The sequence below is a fragment of the Sus scrofa genome, chromosome 5 (genome assembly GCF_054392235.1).
Source record: "Sus scrofa isolate SSC_HxYL_T2T_F1_AM1 chromosome 5, Sscrofa_HxYL_maternal_Yorkshire_Landrace_v2.0, whole genome shotgun sequence".
Taxonomy (NCBI): domain Eukaryota; kingdom Metazoa; phylum Chordata; class Mammalia; order Artiodactyla; family Suidae; genus Sus; species Sus scrofa.
In genome coordinates, this window is record NC_139387.1 from 49,089,596 (window position 1) to 49,111,530 (window position 21,935).

Consider the following 21,935-nt stretch of genomic DNA (forward strand, 5'->3'; position numbering starts at 1 on the left):
CATTAACCCACTGAGCAAGGGCAGGGACCGAACCCACAACCTCATGGTTCCTAGTCAGATTCGTTAACCACTGCGCCACAACGGGAACTCCACACATAATTTTTAAATTACCCTATGCTAAGCATTCTTGTATTTATGCTTTTATAGATGTGCTATATGTTTCTGGAAATTCCTACAAGTGAAAACAATGTCAAAGGACATTAAAACTATTTGTGTAAGTAGTGACAAATTACTTTTCAAAAATAATTACACTTACACCAATGGTATACTGATATCGCTAAAAATGAACAAATCTATAACCATAATAATAAACAAATTTAACTTAAACATATTAATAGCACACAATTGCAGATACATATTCATCCCAAATGTACATGGAATTTTTAATGACATTATAACTAGGAGAGAAGTAAATCTCATTTTTGAAGGATTAAAATAATTCAGATTAATCCACAGTGGAATTAATCTTGAAAATAACAGGGAAGGAGTTCCCACTGCAGCTCAGTGGTTAATGAACCAGACTAGCATCTATGAGGATACACGTTTGGTCCCTGGCCTCATTCAGTGGATTAAGGATCCAGTGTTGGCATAAGCTCTAGTATAGGTCAAAGATGTAGTTTGGCCTGTGGCTCTGGCGTAGGCTAGTGGCTACAGGTCCGATTCAGCCCCTAGCCTGGGAACCTCCAAATGCCATGGGGGTGGCCCTAGAGACAAAAAGAAAACCAAAAAAAAAAAAAAAAAAAGAGTTCCCATCGTGGCGCAGTGGTTAACGAATCCGACTAGGAACCATGAGGTTGCGGGTTCGGTCCCTGCCCTTGCTCAGTGGGTTAACGATCCGGCATTGCCGTGAGCTGTGGTGTAGGTTGCAGACGTGGCTCAGATCCTGCGTTGCTGTGGCTCTGGCGTAGGCTGGCAACTACAGCTCCGATTTGACCCCTAGCCTGGGAACCTCCATATGCCGCAGGAGCGGCCCAAAGAAATAGCAAAAAAGACAAAAAAAAAAAAAAAAAAAAAAAAAAAAAAGAAAGGAAGAAAATAACAGGGAAAACTCCTTAAAAAAAAAAAAAAAAAAGAATGCAGTTGAGTTCCTGGTGATGCCAGAAAGATGTTACCAAAATCTGGGTTCTTGTTCATGTAGCTCAAGAATGAGCTTCTGGAACACACAGGCAGCCAGCAAGCAAAGTCTTTATTACAGGAAAACAAATAGCTCTTAGGACAGCTGGGCGGTGGGGGTTTTTACAGAGGTTTTTATCCCTTAAAGATGGGGGTACCAACGTGAGCTCCAGAAATATTTGGATTTCTCCCATTAGCCTTGCCCAATTACCTATATCAGTCCTTGTCCAATAGCAGTCTTAGGGGTGGACATGTCCCCCAAGTCTCATGGTTTCTTTGCCCTTTGCTTCTTGTAAACTGAGAATGGAGGTAGACACACTCCCTATAGTAAACAAGGCCTATGAGGATGTTACTTTCTGGAGCCCATAAGCCAGAAATATTAATCAATAGCCATATCAAAGAATGCATTGAAACCCATGCTCCTACACTGAGTGCCTGAGTTATTTTTCTGCCTTACTGTGAGTTCCCCTGTAGCTCAGTGGGTTAAGGATGCTGGACTTTTCACTGCTGTGGATCGTGTTACAGCTGTGGTTTGGTTTGGTCCCTGGCCCAGGAACTTTACTATGCCAAAGGCATGGTACCTGCCCCAAGAATGCAGTGAGCTCTGCTGTTTCTTGCTCTAACTATGATACCAGTCCAACTGGATCACAGCCCCACCCATATGACCTCATTTAACCTGAATTAGCTCCCTAAAGGCCCCATTTCCACGTGTGGTCACACTGGAGGCTAGAGCTTTAAGGTATGAATAGGGAGGAGAGGAAGGGGGAGACTTACACACAATTCAATCCATTAACAGGCTACCATCCCCATGTTTTCATAAGACTTGGAAATAATTTATAACATAAAAAAAGACCCAGAGGAAGATTTCTTGCAGCACAGTGGGTTAAGGATCCATTGTCAGTGCACCAGCTTGGATGACTAGCCCCAGAATATGCCAGCCAAAAAAAAAATACTTAGAAACACACTCTACATTTATATATGGAGTTAAGAGTAAAAAGTTAATCTAAGGGAAAAGAAGAGTGAAATAAACCAAACAATGAATAAAAGTATAGCGATTAAGCATGTCATGAGTTGGTAAAGAATTTTAAAAACTAAATAAATAAACAATAAGCCTCTGGTAACACAGCCCATTTAAAGAAAAAAAATAAAAATGATATACTGGGAACAGAGTCTATTAGTAGACCCTACAGACATTAAAATGATTATTTTGAGTAAATATTTCAATAAATTTCTTTTTCTTTTTTTGCTTCTTAGGGCCACACCTGCAACATATGGAGGTTCCCAGGCTAGGAGTCTAATCAGACCTACAGCTGCCAGTCTACACCACAGCCCCAGCAATGCTACATCTGAGCCACATCTGCAACCTACACCACAGCTCACAGCAACGTGGGATCCTTAACCCACTGAGCAAGGCCAGGGATGGAACCCACAGCTTCATGGTTTCTAGTCAGACTGGTTTCTACTGCACCACGAGGGGAACTCCTGTTTCAATAAATTTAAATTTTAGGTGGCACAGAAAAATTTCCAAGAAAAAAAAAAAATACCCTAATCAGAGCTGTTGTAATAAAAATACTTTATTTTTTTTTAAAGAAATTACATTTGGGGCGTTCCCGTCGTGGCGCAGTGGTTAACGAATCCGACTAGGAACCATGAGGTTGCGGGTTCGATCCCTGCCCTTGCTCAGTGGGTTAAGGATCCGGCATTGCCGTGAGCTGTGGTGTAGGTCACAGACGCGGCTCGGATCCAGCGTTGCTGTGGCTCTGGCGTAGGCCAGTGGCTACAGCTCCGATTCAACCCCTAGCCTGGGAACCTCCATATGCCGCGGGAGCGGCCCAAGAAATGGCAAAAAGACAAAAAGACAAAAAAAAAAAGAAATTACATTTGGGAGTTCCCGTGGTGGCACAGTGGAAATGAATGCGGCCCTTAAAAAAAAAAGCAGAAAAAAAAATTACATTTGTAATTAAGTATCTTTTCACAAAGAAATGTACCACGAGACCTATGTGGCTTTACTGGACTATTCTACCATTTATGGAAGAAATACAGTAAGTGTCTTTAGGTTAAAAGACAGGATAGTACACAGCTTATTTACTGAGGCTACCAGACCAAAGCTGAAAAGGACAATGAAGGCAATCTCTCTCAGAAACAAACCTGAAAAGTCCTACACAAAATGTTAGCAAATCAAATGGGGTTAATACATGAAAAGGATAACATCATGCTCAAATTGAGTTTCTTTCAGGAATACAGAGTTTGTCATTTGAAAATGAATGAAAGTAATTATAATTATTTTAAAAAGCATATAGAGTTCCCACTGTGGCACAGTGGGTTGAGGATTCAGCGTTGCCACAGCTGTGGCACAGTAGATTACAGTCAGGTTAACAGTCAATCCTTGGCCTGTGAATGTCCATGTGCCACAGGTATGGCCAAAAAAAGGGAAAAAAATCCTATGATCATTTCAATACATTTAAGAACTTTTGATAAAATTCAATCAAAAAGGACTATTATACCAAACCAAGAATAGAAATTTCCTTAATTTTGATAAATGGTCAAATTAATAAATTTAGAACAGCATTATTTTTTTTTCCTTTTTTTCTTTTTAGGGCCACACCCCAGCCTACGCATAGCCACAACAATGTGGGTGGGATCCAAACTCCATCTGCAACCTTTGCTGCAGTTTGTGGCAACATTGGATCCTTAACACACCAAGCAAGGCCAGGGACTGAAACTGCGTAACTCATGGATACTAGCCAGATTCCTAACCCACTGAGCCACAACTGGAACTACCTAGAATGGCCTTATTAATAACAACGAATAGTTTAGACAAAAATGCCACCATCACCCCCCATCTATTCATTGTTGCACTGGAAATCCTAGAAAGTATAAGAATTAGGAAAGAAAAATATAAAAACTATTGCTAGAGGATATGTAGAAAATGCAAAAAAATCTGTAGATATATAAATTATGGGTCATAGTATACTCAAACTAACACTGAAGGTGTGTGTTGTTATTTCTTGATGTGATTCTTGTGCTTTATATACGTTTAACTTAGGTATTTGCTTATAAAAACAAAAAGAGTTCTCTTGTGGGGCAGTTGGTGAAGGACCCAACATTGTCACTGCAGCAACTCAGGTCACTGCTGTGACACGGGTTCAATCCCTGGCCTGGGAACTTCCACAGGCTGCAGGTGAAGCCAAAAAAACCCCAAAAACAAAAAGTGGCAGCCTTTTGAGGCCTGGTGTCAAGCATGGAATAAAGCCTTGACTGGAGATTGACTCCATGCCTTAGAAGGTTTCATTTTAATCACTGCTGCACCTGAACCAAGATCTGTGCATGCTGGTAGGAAGAGGCCCTCATCTTAGGGATATCTTGCCAGGTGACCTAAGGTGACAAGGCTGGCATTAGAAACTCTCTCCCTGGAGTTCCCGTTGTGGCTCAGTGGTTAACAACCTGACTGGCACCCATGAGGATGCAGGTTCGATCCCTGCCTTGCTCAGTGGGTTAAGGATCTGGCTTGCCATAAGCTGTGATGTAGGTTGCAGACACAGATCGGATCCAGCATTACTGTGGCTCTGGTGTAGGCCAGTGGCTACAGCTCCAATTGGACCCCTAACCCTAAAATGACAGAGAAAGACCAAAAAAAAAAAGGAACTCTCCTCTTCCCAAACTGAACATCTGGTCTTGGAGGCTGTAAATACAGGTATGCTGGACTGTCATTTGGATAGAAGTCTTGCTATAACTTCATCTCTTTGTAAAAAGACAGTCTTCACCTCACTGCTTGCAATTCTGCAGTAATCTGGACCTGGCTGCGTGCCTCCTCCAGGAGACTGGTCTCCTGGGCCAAATGGACTTTTCCACTGTGAACGCATGGACTTGGTTCATTTCAAGCACTTTGGTCTCAAGTGGTTTAACTTTCATTCTGCATTTTCACAGACGTCTTTGCTTTCTATTTCTCTGCTATTTCTTTTTCCTTTCGTGCAAAGTCGACGAAACCACTGGTGACTGCTTTATCCTAACCTGTCATTTGAGCGAGGTGGTAAAGAAACTGTCTACTCTTTGAGCACTTAATTTGTCAGGAAGCCAGATGAACCTTATCCAGCAAGACAGCATCAACATTTTGGTTTAAAAACAGGTCCCAAGGGAGTTCCCACCGTGGTGCAGTGGAAACGAATCTGACTAGGAACCATGAGGTTGCAGGTTCAATCCCTGGCTTCGGATCAGTGGGTTAAGGATCCAGCACTCCATGAGCTGTGGTGTAGGTTGAAAACAGGGCTGGATCCTGCATTGATGTGGCTGAGATGTAGGCCGGCAGCTGTAGCTCCAATTGGACTCCTAGGCCTGGGAACCTCCATATGCCTCAGTATATTCATTCTTCACATGCCTTCTCCTTAAGAAGACAACTTATCAGGTAGAAGTGTAATACAAATATAAAAGGAAGGGCTACAATAGTTAATGATAATTTCCCATTAATCCCCTTAGTTGTTTGTTTTGTTTTGTTTTTTTGTTGTTTGTTTTTTTGCTTTTTAGGGCTGCAGGCACAGCAAATGGAAGTTCCCAGGCTAGGGGTTTAACTGGAGGTTCAGGTGCCAGCCTATGCCACAGCCACTTGGGATCTGGGCAGCATCTGCGACCTATACCATAGCTCATGGCAATGCCGGATCCGTAACCTACTGAGCGAGGGCAAGGATCGAACCTGCGTTCTCATGGATACTAGTTGGGTTCGTAACCCTGAGCCACAATGGAAACTCCTTCCCCCTAATCCTTATGTGAGCTTGGATTGTGGGAAGCTGTTACAGACTGAATTGTGTCTCCCCCAAAACACAATTAGGAAATTGGAAAATTCCAATGACTATATTTGGAGACAGGGCCTTTAATTAAGGAGGCAATTTAAGTTGCATAGGTCATGGGGCAGGGGAGGAATGCCTCAATCCAATAGGATTAATATCCTTCTAAGAGATACCAGTTGTATGCTCATACCAGAAAGACCCCATGAGGTGACAAAGAGAAAATAGCTAGCTGTCTGCAAGCCAAGGACAGAGACCTCAAGAGAAACCGAACACCTTGATCGTAGACTTCCAGACCCTCAAACTCTAAGAAACTAGTCATTTAAGTTACCGAAGCTGTGGTTATTTTGTTAGGGAACCTCTGGGGACTAATACAGAGGCTACTGGTAGGAAGAAGAGAATGCACTTCATGAGTAACTGGGGTTTTCCATGCATCCTCCTCCTTTGCTGGCACAGAAAACTGAAGCCTAGAAAATCAACCTTGAACTACCTAAATTAAAAGGAAGAAGTTAAAAGTTTTCTGACATTTTTCCTATCTGCAATCTCAACCTTTGGATATGATATATTCCTAGACCCAATGAACTGGCAATTCACTGTACTGGTGATTACCACAGACAGGATTTCCATGGTCTATTATTTCCATGGTCTCTTTTGCCTCCAAATCCCCACCACATCCTCTTACCACCCCTCACCTGTGACAGCCATGGCACTTACCGGGCAAACTCCAATTAGGCTCAACTTAAAAATCCCCTTATCTGCACAGGAGTAGCCAAAGTTTTCTGAGGAAAACAAATCACACATGTCAACAAGCTGAGTCTACTTCATAGACACAAACGTCAAACTCAACAGTGCCCAAAAATCATAGTTTATTTTGTTAAAACTGTTATTTTATTAAAGTCCGTCATTTCACTTTTCCATTCTCTAAAACCTCTTCTCTGCAACCCAGACTCATGCTCCACCTACTCAGCTTTTATTTCCGAGGGAAAAAGAATAGCACTGCCATCCTACTCTCACCAAATCTTTAAAACACATCCTTGTAAATACAATCTGCATATGCAGAATCAAATCTCTATATTTAAAATCTTACTCCCCCTCCCTTTATTCCAGTAGCAACCTTTTCCTACTGGATTAAGTCAATCACACACAAGCAGAGGAACACATATTCCAGGACTGCTGTTATGCAAAAAATGCAACATATAACTTATATTCGTCAACTCTCCACCAACCAGTGAGTCTTTTAACTTGGTTAAAAATCATAAGCATAACAAGTCAGATTTTAAAAATGCTTAACATCTTTAAAGATAGAAATAAAAATAATTTTTTTAGAGTTCCTCTCATGGCTCAGTGGAAACTGGTATCCATGAGGATGCAGGTTCAATCCCTGCCCTTGCTCAGTGGGTTAAGGATCCGACATTGCCTTGAGCTGTGGGAAACTTCACAGATGCAGCTCGGATATGGTGTTGCTGTGGCTGTGGTGTAGGCCAGCAGCTGCAGCTCCAATTTGACCCCTAGCCTGGGAACTTCCACATGCCACGAATGCGGCTCTAAGAAGCAAAAACAAAGTAAAATTAAATTAAAATTAAATTAAATTAATGTGGAATTCCTTCTGTGGCACGGTTAAGAATCTTGACTGCAGTGGCTCGGGTTGCTGCAGAGGTGAGGTTTAAGGATCCTGAGATGCTGCAGCTGGGATTCAATCCCTGGCCCAGGAACTTCCATATGCTGTGAATGTGACCATTAAAAGAAAAAAAAAAAGTAATGTGTGCCTCCATAAAATGACTAAAAAATATACAGTGAAAAAATTATTAAAGAAGCTAAAATGCTACATTAGAAAACATTCATTTAATGCAAAAGAAAATGGTGAGTATAAAAGATATGACACACAGAAAATTTAAAAAGCACAAACAGGAGTTCCCGTTGTGGTGCAGTGGTTAGCAAATTCAACTAAGAACCATGAGGTTGCGGGTTGGATCTCTGGCCTCGCTCAGTGGGTTAAGGATCCTGCATTGCTGTGAGCTGTGGTGTAGGTTGCAGATGCGGCTGGGATCCTGCATTGCTGTGGCTGCAGTGTAGGCAGCTGTGGCTCAGATTCAATCCCTAGCCTGGGAACCGCCATATGCCTCAGGAGTGCCCCTCCACCAAAAGGTACAAACAGAAAATATGAATCCAACTATATCAGTAACAACATTAAAAGTGACAGGATTAGGAGTTCTCTTGCGGTGCAGCAGGTTAAGGATCTGGCATTATTACTGCTGTGGCTGGGGCTGCTGCTGTGTTGAGGGTTCAACACCTATACCAGGAACTTCCATGTGTTGTGGGTGCAGCCAAAAAAAACAAACGTGAATGGATTAAACAATCCAAATGAGTAACCTTCCTTTCACTGTCCTTGCCCCAAATTCCCACCATAGACCCTTGCCAAGGTTTTCCACCATGACTCTATAAGACTAACTTCCCCTCACAGTCGGGGCTGATGCTATCTTGAGCTCAGCTCACCAATCACAGATGCTTCAGTTAATTTCTTGCTGCACTAATTTTGGCCTCATACATTCCTCCTTCAACAAACCTAACACTATTATGGTTTGCCATAGCCAGGGGTACATTGGGTCAGATGAAATAGTAAGAAAGAGACATACAAGGAAAAATTAGGCCACATTAAGAATTATTTTATATGCAAGGGTAACCATTAATTTAATCAAAGAAAACGGTATTTTTTTTCATTTTTGGCCACACATGCAGAAGTTCCCAGGCCAGGGATCAAACCCATGCCATAGCTATAACCAGAGCTAGAGTAGTGATGCCAGATTCTTAAAACTGCTGAGCCATGAAGGAACTCTTCTAACATTACTATAGCGAAAGATAATGCTATTAAAAGCCAAGATGATAGAGGATTTTAAAAATACAGTCTCAGGGCGACCCAAAAGGTATGTATCTAGACAACTGTCTAGCAGGCTTTGATCAATGTCAAATGAATAAAAGTTGGAGCTCCCACTGTGGTAGAGTGGGTTAAGGATGTGGCGCTGCTGCAGCTTAGATTTGTTTTTTGCTGTTGTTTTGTCTTTTTAGGGCCACACCCAGAGCATATAGGAGTCAAACTGGAGCTGTAGCCACCAGCCCACGCCACAGCCACAGCAATGAGGGATCCAAGCGGCCATCTGCAATCTATACCACAGCTCATTGCAACGCCAGATCCTTAACCCAATGAGCAAGGCCAGGGATCAAACCTGCTTCCTCATGGATACTAGTCGGGTTCGTTAACCACTGAGCCTGCAGCTTAGATTTGATCCCAGACCTGGGAAATTCAATATACTGTGGGTACAGCCAACAAAATTAAATTATTAAAAAGGTATACATAATTGTTGAGCACTAAGTTAAAGAGAAGCCCTATTTAAACTTGTAGATGGGAAAGTCTCCACCCTTCCCTTCACATTTGTATCAACCACAAACATCACATCATTTCATCTGTAAGCATTTCTTTAAAAACTCTCTCATACCTGAAAAAGTCTGTTCCAATTTGTGGTAGCTAAGAAGTGGATTTATTTAGATAGACGCACACCCCGTAGACTAGAATGTGGGCTGTCTCAGAAGGGGAGAGGCCTCTTGTGGTACCTTAAACTAGATTTTCCCTTACAGCATTAGTTACACATCTAAATGTGTTTTTAAAACCACTTATGTGGTTAAATTGAGGAAAGCTAGTATTTTTCATTGGAAAGTGATTTGCAATGGGAAAAGCTATGGATACTTATTTAAACTCCTGAGAAATTCCAAACGTATCAAGATTTACTCAACCGAGTTAGCTTTGGCTTTTGGTGTCTTTAGTCATAGGAGAAATTAAGATTATCAGTCCTTGAATAGACTTTCAAGAATAGATTACTCTGGGGTTCCTGTCATGCATCCATGAGTTCACAGGTTTGATCCCTGGCCTTGCTCAGTGGCTTAAGGATCTAGCATTGCTGTAACTGCAGCATAGGCTAACAGCTACAATTCCATTTGACCCCTAGTCTGGGAACCTCCATATGCAGTGGGTATGGCCCTAGAAAGACCAAAAAAAAAAAAAAGATTATTCTAGGAGTTGCCTTGTGGTTCTGTGAGTTAAGGATCCAGCACTGTCACTGCTGTGGCTCTGGTTACAGCTGTCCCATGGATTAGACCCCTGGCCTGGAAACTTCTGCATGCTAAGGGCACAACCAAAAGACAATAGATTATTCCAAACTATGTTTCTACTACAACTCTATAATTAAGAACAGCTAACACTTGAAAACTTACTGTGCAGAAAAGAACTGTGCAGAGGAGTTCCCACTGTGGTACAGTGGGTTAAGAATGTGACTACAGGTTCAGGTTAAGAATCTGCTACAGAAGTGAGGGTTTGGTCCCTGGTGTAGCATCACAGCTAGGATTCAATTACTGGCCTGGGAGTCTTCCACATGATGTGGGTGTGGCCCATTTAAAAAAAAAAAAAAACTGTGCTGAATGCTCTGATACACTATGACATTTAAGGGTCACAACAAATGCTGGAGGCCAAGCAGTCCTAAGCATGCGCAATGTGGCTTGAAGGGCTTAAAGTCCCACTGTCCTAATCTAAGGTCTGCTCCTTATACTGCTGCCGACAAAAAGGAAACCCTACCGAATGAATTATTACTGAAACGGAAAAATCAACATCAGGGATAGTGTTCCTAGTCCCCCAGGGCAATCCTGAGGTGGATAGAAAACAGGCTGCTGAGAACTAGTCACTTCATAGCCTGCAGCTATATCCCAAGGGAAGGGAGGCTGACTAGGCAGAGGAGAAACTACTTTGCTGCTTTTCTCAGGAAGCTGCTTATCAACTTTTGTAGGACCTGTGGGGTGTCCTGCCAAAGCAAGGGTCAGAGGAAGATTAGCTTTGCCTGTGAGGCCCTCTAAAAAGCTCATGGGGCACCACAGTGGTGAAGCTGTTCACCAACATCTTTACCCTCCCACCCTTCAGGTTATCTGGCTCTAGAAGCACAGGCCAACTCAATCAGAAACCCTGCTTAATTACACTTCCTCTTAGGTAACACTGGGTACGTGGTACTAGACAGCAGCTCTTGGCAGGATGATCAGGCCACAGCCAGATGTTCCAGAGGCCGTCAAGTTTCTCTTCCCTGGGAGAAAGGAGAAGTGCAAATAAATTGCACTACTTTTCCTGACTAATTAATCGAGGTCCAGCTTGGGCTGCTGGCTATCACATATCACGATGGACAGCAAGAAGTTCAGGGCAATATGACTATATCACTGGGGCTAGAAGGTTCATACTAGGTTTGTTGTCTTTATAGCAGAGGTCAGACAAGTTTCAGATTATCTTTTATAGTTGTAAATGGGAATTAAAGATCAGAGAACACACAGGAAGAAGTTAGTTGTCCTTTCTTGGAGTTCTGCCTGGCAACTCATTTTTAGAGCCCTCCAGGTACCCACCTCGAGGAAACATGTTCCAAGGATCCGGAAATCTGACAACTGCCTCAAGTACACAGGACTCATGTTTGCTAGACAGGAACAAGTTGCTATATTCTGTTAGCCTACAAACTGTATCAGAAGACAACTACCACTTATTACAATATGAATGAGCCAATTCTGTGACTCCTGAGGTAGACAAACTCAAGTAGAATTGAACTGTTCTCGGGAAGCATGCTGAAATGCCTCTGAAGAGAAATGTGATCAAATCTCTTCCTTCCTGTTAGTGACTCCTGTCATCAGAGGCACGTTATAACCAGTCTGCTCTGGTCATCCCAGGTTCTGTTGACAGGACCCCAAGAACCTCAACAGGCATTTTGTTGTCATGGGGTTAAGATTCACAGTTCATAAAACTAAGGGTTGAGATTAATGATGGAGTGAGATCTCAAGGACCAGAAGAGAGAGAAATATAGGACAGAATCTAACAAGGTCAGGTAAAGGAAGAGAGAGAGCCAGCAAACACTTGAAATTCAGAGCCAACTCCAGTCTAGAAAATACATATAAGCATTCCACTTCCCCTTAATCAGGAATCCATGAAAAATCATGACCAACAGGATGAGGTTATTCAGGCCTTTGCCCAAGGACACAGCTCCAAGGACATCTACTCCCAAAGTTAGCAGGTGCTCAGTGTGTAAGTGTCCTTAGATTAAGATCTTCCAGGAGTTCCCATTGTGGCTGAGGGATTAAAAACTCAACTAGTATCCATGGGGACACTGGTTCAGTCCCTGACCTCACTCAGCGGGTTAAGGATCTGGCATTGCCATGAACTGTGGCATAGGTCGCAGACACAGCTCAGATCTCATGTTGCTGTGGTTGTGGCATAGGCCAGCAGCTGTAGCTCTGATTTGACCCCTAGCCCGGAAATGTCTGTGCCACGGTGCGCCCCGCCCCCAAGAAACAAAAAGATGTTCCATTGGGCAGCGGATATACTGAAGATGGTGGCAACAGTCTAGGGTAAATTAGATTAACTGTTCCTGTGCACCCCCAGCCCCCATGATCAGCACTGTCTTCCTTCCCCAGCAGCAAAGAGGAGCTGTTCAGGTTTTGCTGGATGAAAAGGAATGGCAATTGCTCGGTTGTAAAATGGACAATCCCATGCTCTAAGCCACCCCAGCCACAACACTTTGTCCAATGACCATGATCACACAGAGGGAAACTCTAAAAGCTGATGGAAGATGCGACAGTGATCTTTAGAGACATAATGAAGCAGTGACCTACCAGAGATGAATTTCTGTCATCCAATAAATAGCCTTTGACTACTTCAGCTATTATGTAGCAAGAAACTGAATGCAGCAGCAGATAAAGAGAATTCAACTCTTTTTTTTTTTTTTTTCTTTTTCGTCTTTTGTCTTTTGTCTCGTTGTTGTTGTTGCTATTTCTTGGGCCGCTCCCGCGGCATATGGAGATTCCCAGGCTAGGGGTTGAATCGGAGCTGTAGCCACTGGTCTACGCCAGAGCCACAGCAACGGGGGATCCGAGCCGCGTCTGCAACCTACACCACAGCTCACGGCAACGCCGGATCGTTAACCCACTGAGCAAGGGCAGGGACCGAACCCGCAACCTCATGGTTCCTAGTCGGATTCGTTAACCACTGCGCCACGATGGGAACTCCTCAACTCTTTTTTAATTAAGCCAGACACCAAAGAGATTTGCAAAAATACAAAGCAATGCCACTCTTTTCACTACTGTTTTTCTGCTGTTTTGGAAAACATTTGCATTAACATGTAAGGATTTATTCTTTGAAATAAAATAATTTAGAAATATTTCTGTTTTAGTTTCTAACAGTAAATATTGCTGTAACCTATGTAAACAAATGTTTGGGGTCTTGAAGAATTTCTACTGTACATAATTGCTTCCTGAAACCATGTGTTCCTGCAGTCTCCAGATGTACAGAAAGCATGTCCATGCAGCTCTCATGAAGGGATAATCTGGAAGCTCGCATTTGACCTCTATGGACCTTGCCTATGCACATCCCCCCACTCCCAAGGCCGTGGAAGCTCCCGGGCCAGGGACTGAACCTGTGCCACAGAAGTGACTCAAGCTGCTGCAGTGACAATGCCAGATCCTTATCCCACTGCTTCACAAGGGAACTCTTGTCTATGCATATCTTTTTCCCATTGATCCTGTTTGTATCCTTTGCTGTCATAAACTTTAGCCAGAATACAAAAATAGAGAAAAGGAACAAATCCACAAGTCTTTGAAAAGATCAACAAAAAAATGATAACACTTTTGCTAGACTGTCCAAGACAGGACTCAAATTATTAAAATCAGGGATAAGGACTTTACTACCCAACCTTACATTAAAAAAACTGAGTTCCCACTGTGGCTCAGCAAGAGGCTGATGAGTTTGTTCCCTGGTTTTGCTCAGTGGGTTAAGGATCTGGCATTGCTGGGAGCTGTGGTGTAGGTCACAGACAGCACAGACCTGGCATTGCTGTGGCTGTGTGGTAGGCTGGAAGCTGTAGCTCTAACTTGACCCCTAATCTGGGAACTTCCATTCGGTGCAGATATGGCCCTCAAAAGCAAAAAAAAAAGAAAAGATACTGGAGTTCCCGCTGTAGTGCAGTGGGTTAAGTATCTGACTGCAGTGACTCAGGTGGCTGTGGAAGCAAGGGTTTGTTCCCTGCCCAGTGCAGTGGGTTAAAGGATCTGGCGTTGCAGCAGTTGTGGCAGTAGGTCACAGCTGTGGTTCAGATTCTATCACTGGCCCAGGAATTTCCACATCTTGTGGGTTCAGGCATTAAAAAAAAAAAAAGTTACTGAAGTTCCTACTGAGACACCAAGGGATCAGCAGCATCCTGGCCCAGTGGTTAAGGATCCAGCATTGCCACAGTCGTAGCTTGGGCTGCCAAGTAACAGCTGGGCTCATATCTGATCCCTGGCTTGACAACTCCATATGCAGTGGGGCAGCCAAAAACAAACAAAAAATACTGTGAGAGATATGATGAACAACTCTATGCTAATATATTCGATCATGTGGATGAAATGGACAACCCCCTGTGATACAGTAATTTATAGTAAGAAATGTTATTTGGTGTTCATCCCCACTTCTGGCACAGAGCTCCTAAAACCGCTGGATTTTCCTGAGTGGTGAGGAGTGATTTTCCCAAGCAGCGAGTGATAAAGGTGTCTTCTGTTATGTCAATGAGGTGACTTTCATTAAGTGAACGAGGTAATAGGGGCTGGATGCAGAGGAGAACCTACCAGAGGATTTTCAGTACCACTCCCACCCTTCCCTCCCCCACCAGGATTAGGAGAGGAGTTGGAGGATGAATCAATAGCCAATGGCAAAGGTTTCATCAATCGTAACTGTAAAAAGGTCTCCATAAAAAACCCAAAAGGACAGGGTTGGTGAACACATGATTTGGGGAGACACACCTTCTGACATACCACCCCCTACACATCTCTTCCATCTGGCTGATGATTCCTACTGTATTAAAAAAAAAAAAAAAAGAGGAGGAGTTCCCATCATGGCTCAGTGGTTAACAAACCCAACTAATATCCATGAGGTTGTGGGTTCGATCCCTGGCCTCGCTCAGTGGGTTAAGGATTCAGTGTTGCCGTGAGCTGTGGTGTAGGTCACAGACGAGGCTCAGATCCAGCATGGCTGTGGCTGTGGCGTAGGCCGGCGGCTACAGCTCCAATTAGACCCCTAGCCTGGGAGCCGCCATACGCCGCAGGCGCAGCCCTAAAAAGACAAAAGACAAAAAAAAAAAGCAAACAAAAAAAACAAGTAGTTCTCATCGTGGCTCAGTGGTTAATGAACCCGACTAGCATCCTTGAGGACTCGGGTTTGATCCCTGGCCTTGCTCAGTGGGTTGAGGATCTAACATTGCCGTGAGCTGTGGTGTAGGTTGCAGACATGGCTTGGATCCTAAGTTGCTGTGGCTGTGGTGTAGACCAGTGACTACAGCTCCAATTCGACCCCTAGCCTTGGAACCTCCATGTGCCGCAGGTGCAGCCCTAAAAAGACAAAAAAAAAAAAAAAAAAAAAAAAAAAACAAAACCAAAAAGACTAACCAGGCCCTAGGTTGCAGCCACATGCCCCCAGGATATAACAAACCAGGATTTAACTATAGTTTCAACATCTCCCAGGAATTACATTTCTGGAATTTCCTGCTGTACACTAGTGAGGTAACCTTGCCTGAAACAATACTTTCTTTTCTTTTGCGAGTAACCTCCTTGTTTCTATAAAAGCCTGCCATTTTGCACCTCTCCCCTGGAGCTCCTATTTACTAGATGGGATGCTCCTCAACTCAGGAACTATTGAATAAAACCAGTTAGGTATTCAAATTTACTTGAATACTATGCAACAACAGCTTGTGCAATAAACAAGTACTCTAGTGAATAGTAAAATGTTTCCGAGTTCTGCAAGCAGCTCTGGCAAATTAACTGAACAGAGGAAAGGGTCTTGGAAACCTCTCATCCATCAGCTGATCAAAAGTACAGGTAACATAAAAAACAAAAAACCAAAAGTACAGGTAACAACCTTGACTTGAGATGGGTCTCTGAATTGCAAGGAGTGGGTGCTGGGAACCTCCAATCTGTACCCAGTCAGAAGCACTGATGACAATGTGGGCTTGTGTGTCTGGAGTAGGGGGTGAGGCAATTTATGGGACTGAGACCTCAATCTGAGGAATCTGATGCCATTTCCAGGTAGACAGTGTCGAACTGAGTTGAACTAAAGGACACCCAACTTGCGTCCCCAGAGAACTGCTTGTTGGTGCTGTGAGGAATAAACTTCCTCCCTCACATACAGTGGAAATGGAAGCAGAAACCAAAAGGACAAACTGACCAAAACTGACTCAAGAAGATAGAGGAAATCTGAGGAGACCTATAAAGAGACTGAATTAGTGATGAAAAAAGAACCCAAGAAGAAATGGTTAGATTCAGATGGCTTTCCGGTGATTCATACCAAGAATTTAAAGATTTAAAAACCCATTCCAAACACCCTTCTGAAACCTAAACAAAGGGAATACTTCCCAAATCAATTTTAAGGCAAGGTAACCTTAATAGCAAGAGCTGGAAAAAAAAAAAAAAAAAAAATCACAATAAAACTATGGACCAACATAGAGGCAAAAATCCTCAACAAAATCCTAGCTAACCAAATACAACAGTATATAAAAATAATTATATGCCATGACCAAGTACCAGCTGGGACTTATCCCAGAAATGCAAGACTGATTTTTTTTTTTTAGGTCAAACCAATGTTATATAATACATCAATATAAGGACACAATCTCAAGCAGAGGTAACAAAAGCATTTACTACGACTGAAATCATATGAATCCTAAAATCCAACACCCTTTCAAATAAAAACTCTAAAAGTAGAAACAGGAGAACTTCTGCAAGTTGACAAATGGTACCTACAAAAACTCTACAGCTTTAAAGACTGAATGTTTTCCCTTGACTAGATCAGGAACAAATCAAGAATTATCTGCTCTATTTATTCAACACTGAGAGGTTCTAGTCATGGAAACCGTCAAAAGAAGTAAAACGCATCCAGACTGGAAATTAAGAAGTAAAATTGAGAGTTCCCATCTTGGTGTAGGAGAAACAAATCCGACTAGGAACCATGAGGTTGCGAGTTCGATCCCTGGCCTTGCTCAGTGGGTTAAGGATAAGGTGTTGCTGTGAACTGCGGTTGTAGGTCACAGACGCGACTCAGATCTGGCATTGCTGTGGCTCTGGTGTAGACCCCTAGCCTGGGAACCTCCATATGCTGCAGATGCAGCCCTAAAATAAAGGACAAAAGACAAAAAAAAAAAAAAAAAAAGGAAGTAAAACTGAAAAACTGACTAGAAAACCTGACTAGTATCCATGAGGATGCGGTTTCAATCCCAGGCCTCGCTCTGTGAGGTTTAGGATTTGGGGTTGCCATGAGCTGAGGCTGCAGACAGATCAGATCTGGCATGGCTGTGGCGCAGGCTGACGGCTGCAGTTCCAATTCAGCCCCTAGCCTGGGAACTAAGACATGCAGTGGGTGTAGCCCTTTAACAACAACAACAAATCCCAGTTGCTAACAGACATGTACACAGGCCAATGAAATTCATTATAGACTTTTGGTAGAGCAACTGGACAAAAGGTATGTTCTGTGCAAGTTGAAGGTGACTGGCTATATACTTGAGAGATATTAGAGTCACCCAATGAAGGGAGGTGGCCTGAGAATGAAGCTTATGCTGAAGACGACAGCAGAACTCAAAGATAGTGTCTCAAGCCTTTAAAACTTTCTTTCAGATTCAAATGCTGGATCCAGCCAAACCTGAAAGGTTAAGCTACATGAATTCAAGTTATGTGATCCAATAAATTCTCCCTGGGGCTTAAAAAACAATCATTTGCTTGTGATTTTTTATTTCTTAAAACCTAAGTGGGAGTTCCCGTCGTGGCTCAGTGGTTAACAAATCCGACTAGGAACCATGAGGTTGTGGATTCGATCCTTGGCCTTGCTCAGTGGGTTGTCATGAGCTGTGGTGTAGGTTGCAGACTCGGCTTGGATCCCAAGTTGCTGTGGCTGTGGTGTAGGCCAGTGGCTACAGCTTCGATTCGACCCCTATCCCGGGAACCTCCATATACCTTGGGACTGGCCCAAGAATTGGCAAAAAGACAAAAAATAAAATAAAATCTAAGTGGACAATATAATTTCTTTTAACACTTTGCAATTTTAACCACAAATTAAAATTTTATTTACAAATGAAGTCTTGTAATTTAATACATCTCAAGAGAATCTTAGTGACTGTCATTAAATCTTTGCAATCATCATAGAAGTATGAACAAAAATCTCACTCCAGACATTTACCTCAGCAGGCCAGCCTCCAAAGTTGTTCTTCCACTTACAAGCACACTTAGGATATCAAGGATAGACACTACATAGCTGCCTCCCAAGAGCATTTAGAACTCTTCAAAAGTCCAGAAGATTACTTCTTTTTTCCTTTTCTAGAGCTGCACCTGTGGCATATGGAGGTTCCCAGGCTAGGGGTCTAATCAGAGCTGTAGCCACCAGCCTACGCCAGAGCCACAGCAACGCAGGATCTGAGCCGCATCTGCGACCTACACCACAACGCTGGATCCTTAACCCACTGAGCAAGGCCAGGGATCGAACGCTTGGTTCCTAGTTGGATTCACTGAGCTAGGACCGGAACTCCTCAGATTACTTCTTTACAAGGCTTATTACAAAGTAAAATTTAACTTACATTTCTATATACTGGGTTGTTCATTGTCTCATTAGCTCAAGTTGAGTCCGATTCAGAGTATGCCAATGGTGGGAGCCAAGGGGTAAAGGGGAGGGTGGAGAAAGCCTGATTTAAATGGGGGGGAAAAATCTTGAAATTTATAAATACCTTTTTAAAACTTGAGTTGAGATCAATTCCCTAAACACTTAGGCTCCTACTGTGTCCAAGACATTACACTTACCATGTACCAGGAGCTCTTCCAAGTGTGTTACATCTATGAAACTCATTAATTTATCACAACAATCCTATGAGGTAGTGTTGGAGACCTCAACACTTTCTGCTGCTGAACTCTGCAGAAAGCAATCTTGTTGTGTGGCAAAGCCAGAAAAGCCATGTATGCAAACGTAACAAGAGTTCTCAAGTACAGTGTCTCCTTCAAAGACGATAAGATTAACCATGTGATTCTATAAACAGCTGCACTACCTCCTAAGGGTATGCACCAGTAACTTCCTCGCTAGTAGTTCAGTAAGTGATAGCTTTGTTTTGCACTCTAGTCTCAGTCACCTTCCCTAATACAAGTCATGGGGGCGCTAAACTCTAGCACCCTTGTTCTGCTGAACAGAGTGCCCCCTGGTACACCACTTTCTAACTGTAAGAGTCTTGTGTGTTTTGTCATAAAGTGCAGTCCCTCTTTGAGGATCTCCGCCTGGAGCACAAGGTAAGTGTTAGGTGGTAAATGTAGATTGGAAAAGAACTAAAATGTTATTAGTTCTTTTGTTTGATGGCCTTGGAACAAAAATAATCTCATGGAGAAACTGTTCAACTTCCCTGTTTCTCACTCCATCACAAACCTGTGCTAAAAACAGAAACTATCCCTTTTCCTAATTAACTCACTTCTCCCTAAGCAGCAGGGTGCCTGAGTTCTCCCTGCTCCTTTTTCCCACTCTATTGGTAGATAAATCTACTTCAGATCTCATTGCTCCAGTCTCTGCCTCCTTCTTCCCCACCGTTCTAACAGTAGGCACTACTGCTGCCCCCATTTCACAGATGAGAAAATTGAGGAAGAACGTAAAGAATTTCCCCAAGATTGCATAGATGGCAAGTGGTAGAGGCAAGACCTGAAATTTAGCAGTCTGATTGCAGGAAGCAGGGTGTTAATCATTACAGAAGGTTTCCTAACACTACTTGTAGTTTATAGGATGGAAACCCTGGAAATGATCACTCTGGCCTTATGTAATATCTACCTGGAATTTTTTTTTTTTTTTTTTTTTTTTTTTTGGTCTCTTTAGGGCCCACCCAGGGCATATGGAGGTTCCCAGGCTAGGGGTCTAATTGGAGCTGCAGCTGCCAACCTACACCAACCAGAGCAACACAGGATCTGAGCCCCTGCATCTGAGACCTACACCACAGCTCAAGGCAATGCTGGATCTTCAATCCACTGAGTGAGGCCAGGGATTGAATCCACAACCTCCTAATTCCTAGTCAGATTGTTTCCGCTGCCCCACAACGGAAACTGGTATTTTATGTAATGGTTCTCTTCTCCCAGAGATGTGCTCTGTGCTGCCTTCCCTCAACCCAATGTGCCACAAACAATTTAAAAAATAAAATAAGCAGCAGACCACATAGAAAACAATCTTAAGCAAACCTCTTCCTCAGTAACTTAGACCAACCACCTCATCATCATCTCCCATTCCTTATCTTGTAAAGATCAACAATTCCCCCCTGCTACGCCAACATTACTTCTCAAGCTTTGTGAAACTCACTGTATCCTGTAATTGAACATTTAACCAATGCTGATCCAATTTAATTAATAATTTTGTTTCATAACAGATACATTAGAATAAACTTCTCAGAGATGGCACACTTACCTTTAAATAGTTACTCCTTCATTATTTTGTATATTCCCATTTCCTTCCAAACATGTCAGTACCTGCATACAGTGTTTACTTCTTTGGTCCTAGGGACAGCAAGAAACATTTTATATAACTGTAGTTTAATATAAAACTTACACTTTATTTATATAAAACTCACTTAAACTTACAATAAAAAATACACGCTAAAAGTTTTACCGTGTATTTTTATTAGCGATGGGACAGTACTGTGCAAAACTGTGTTCCTTAAAGCTGTACCAAAAGCACACTAAGTTTACTGATTTTTTTTCTAAAAGGGTAAAGTAACAAAGAAACCAGGTCTGCCCTAAAATACCTTCACTTTTTAAGTGAGAATTTATGTGCGCTCCTCCTGGCCCATTATTATCCTATTATTTATTCTAAAACACTTTTCTTCATTGGATTAGTAAATGAGAATCCGGCCGCACTGGGAAAAAAACCCAAAAACAAAAAGTAACTAATTCATAAATGTTCACATCCAATAAAACTTCAATTGATTTACAATGAACAGGTGAATCAGGGAAAATCCGCAAACAAGCCCTGCGACCCGCCTATTAAAATGCACGCAGGCTCATTCACATCACCTGCAAGTTTCTTTATTTCGAAAGTAGGCACTTAGAGTATTACAAATAAATTGTTTTCACTGAAACGATTCCCTGAAAGCCTGCTGCTGAACTCGGGTCCCTAAGGACATCTGCTTCGGCAATTCCAGTCCCTGGAGAACATTTAAAATCCGTGCGCATTTATGCATTTAAAAATGCCTCGAGGAACTAACTTCCTCAGGAGCAGAAAGCATCCCCGGCATAATCGCGTTCGCGGGCCACTTGGAGACGTAACCTGAGCAATTCAGTTTTAGGAGGTTCAGGATAATGGGGGGCGGGGAGTAAAGGATCATTCGAGAAACACATACAAAACAAAAAATTTCTTTCCAAGCCGGAGACAGGAAACAATTAAAAACATCAGCTACTCTCACATCCACCAGCCTGACCAATCATCTTGGAGTTTAAGAAAATGCGTCCTCGCGGTCGCCACCCGCTACCTCTACCATGAGGAGTAAGGTGATCCACAGAAAACACCCGGCGAGGCGCCGCCCTCCCGGTCGCGCTCGGCGTCCTCTACTGCTCCGAGGCCGCCCGCGCCGCGGGAGGGCAGCGGGCCGCGGCCGGCGGGCCAGCCGAGCTCTGGGCGGTGGCCAGAGGGGCGCGCGAGCCGCGGGCCGAGGCCCAAGTCTCCCCCGCCACCACCAGCCCCGACTGCTACCCAGTCCCCGCCGCAGAACAAAAGCGCTCCCCGCCGCGCGCCCAGCCCCCGCCCCTGGGCACTTCGGCCCCCGGAGCCCCGCGCCCGGCCGAGGACCAGAGAATAGGAACGAGTGGCGGCCGGGAACCAGGTCTCTCACTTACCGATGGGCGCATAAACCAGCCAGAGCGAGCTGGGAGGACGCGTCTGCGGAGCGGCCCTGGAGTTTAAGTCAACTCGGGTCCGCCTCCAGGGGCGTGTCGAGCTGGAGGCCGGGCTCCCGG

The 21,935-nt window shown here is 43.3% G+C and overlaps 1 protein-coding gene across 10 annotated transcripts in view; it reads right to left on the reverse strand.

The window, feature by feature from the left end:
* Positions 1-21,880, reverse strand: part of RESF1 (retroelement silencing factor 1) — a 35,961-nt gene extending 14,081 nt beyond the window's left edge. For 5 of the 10 annotated variants that reach the window (XR_014845227.1, XR_014845228.1, XR_014845229.1 and 2 more), the window contains exons 1-2: positions 21,816-21,880; positions 20,392-20,480 (exon numbers count right to left, since the gene is read on the reverse strand). The gene's annotated coding sequence lies outside the window, so the exon portion shown is untranslated. 10 annotated transcript variants of the gene reach the window in all.
* Positions 21,881-21,935: the final 55 nt, after the last annotated feature.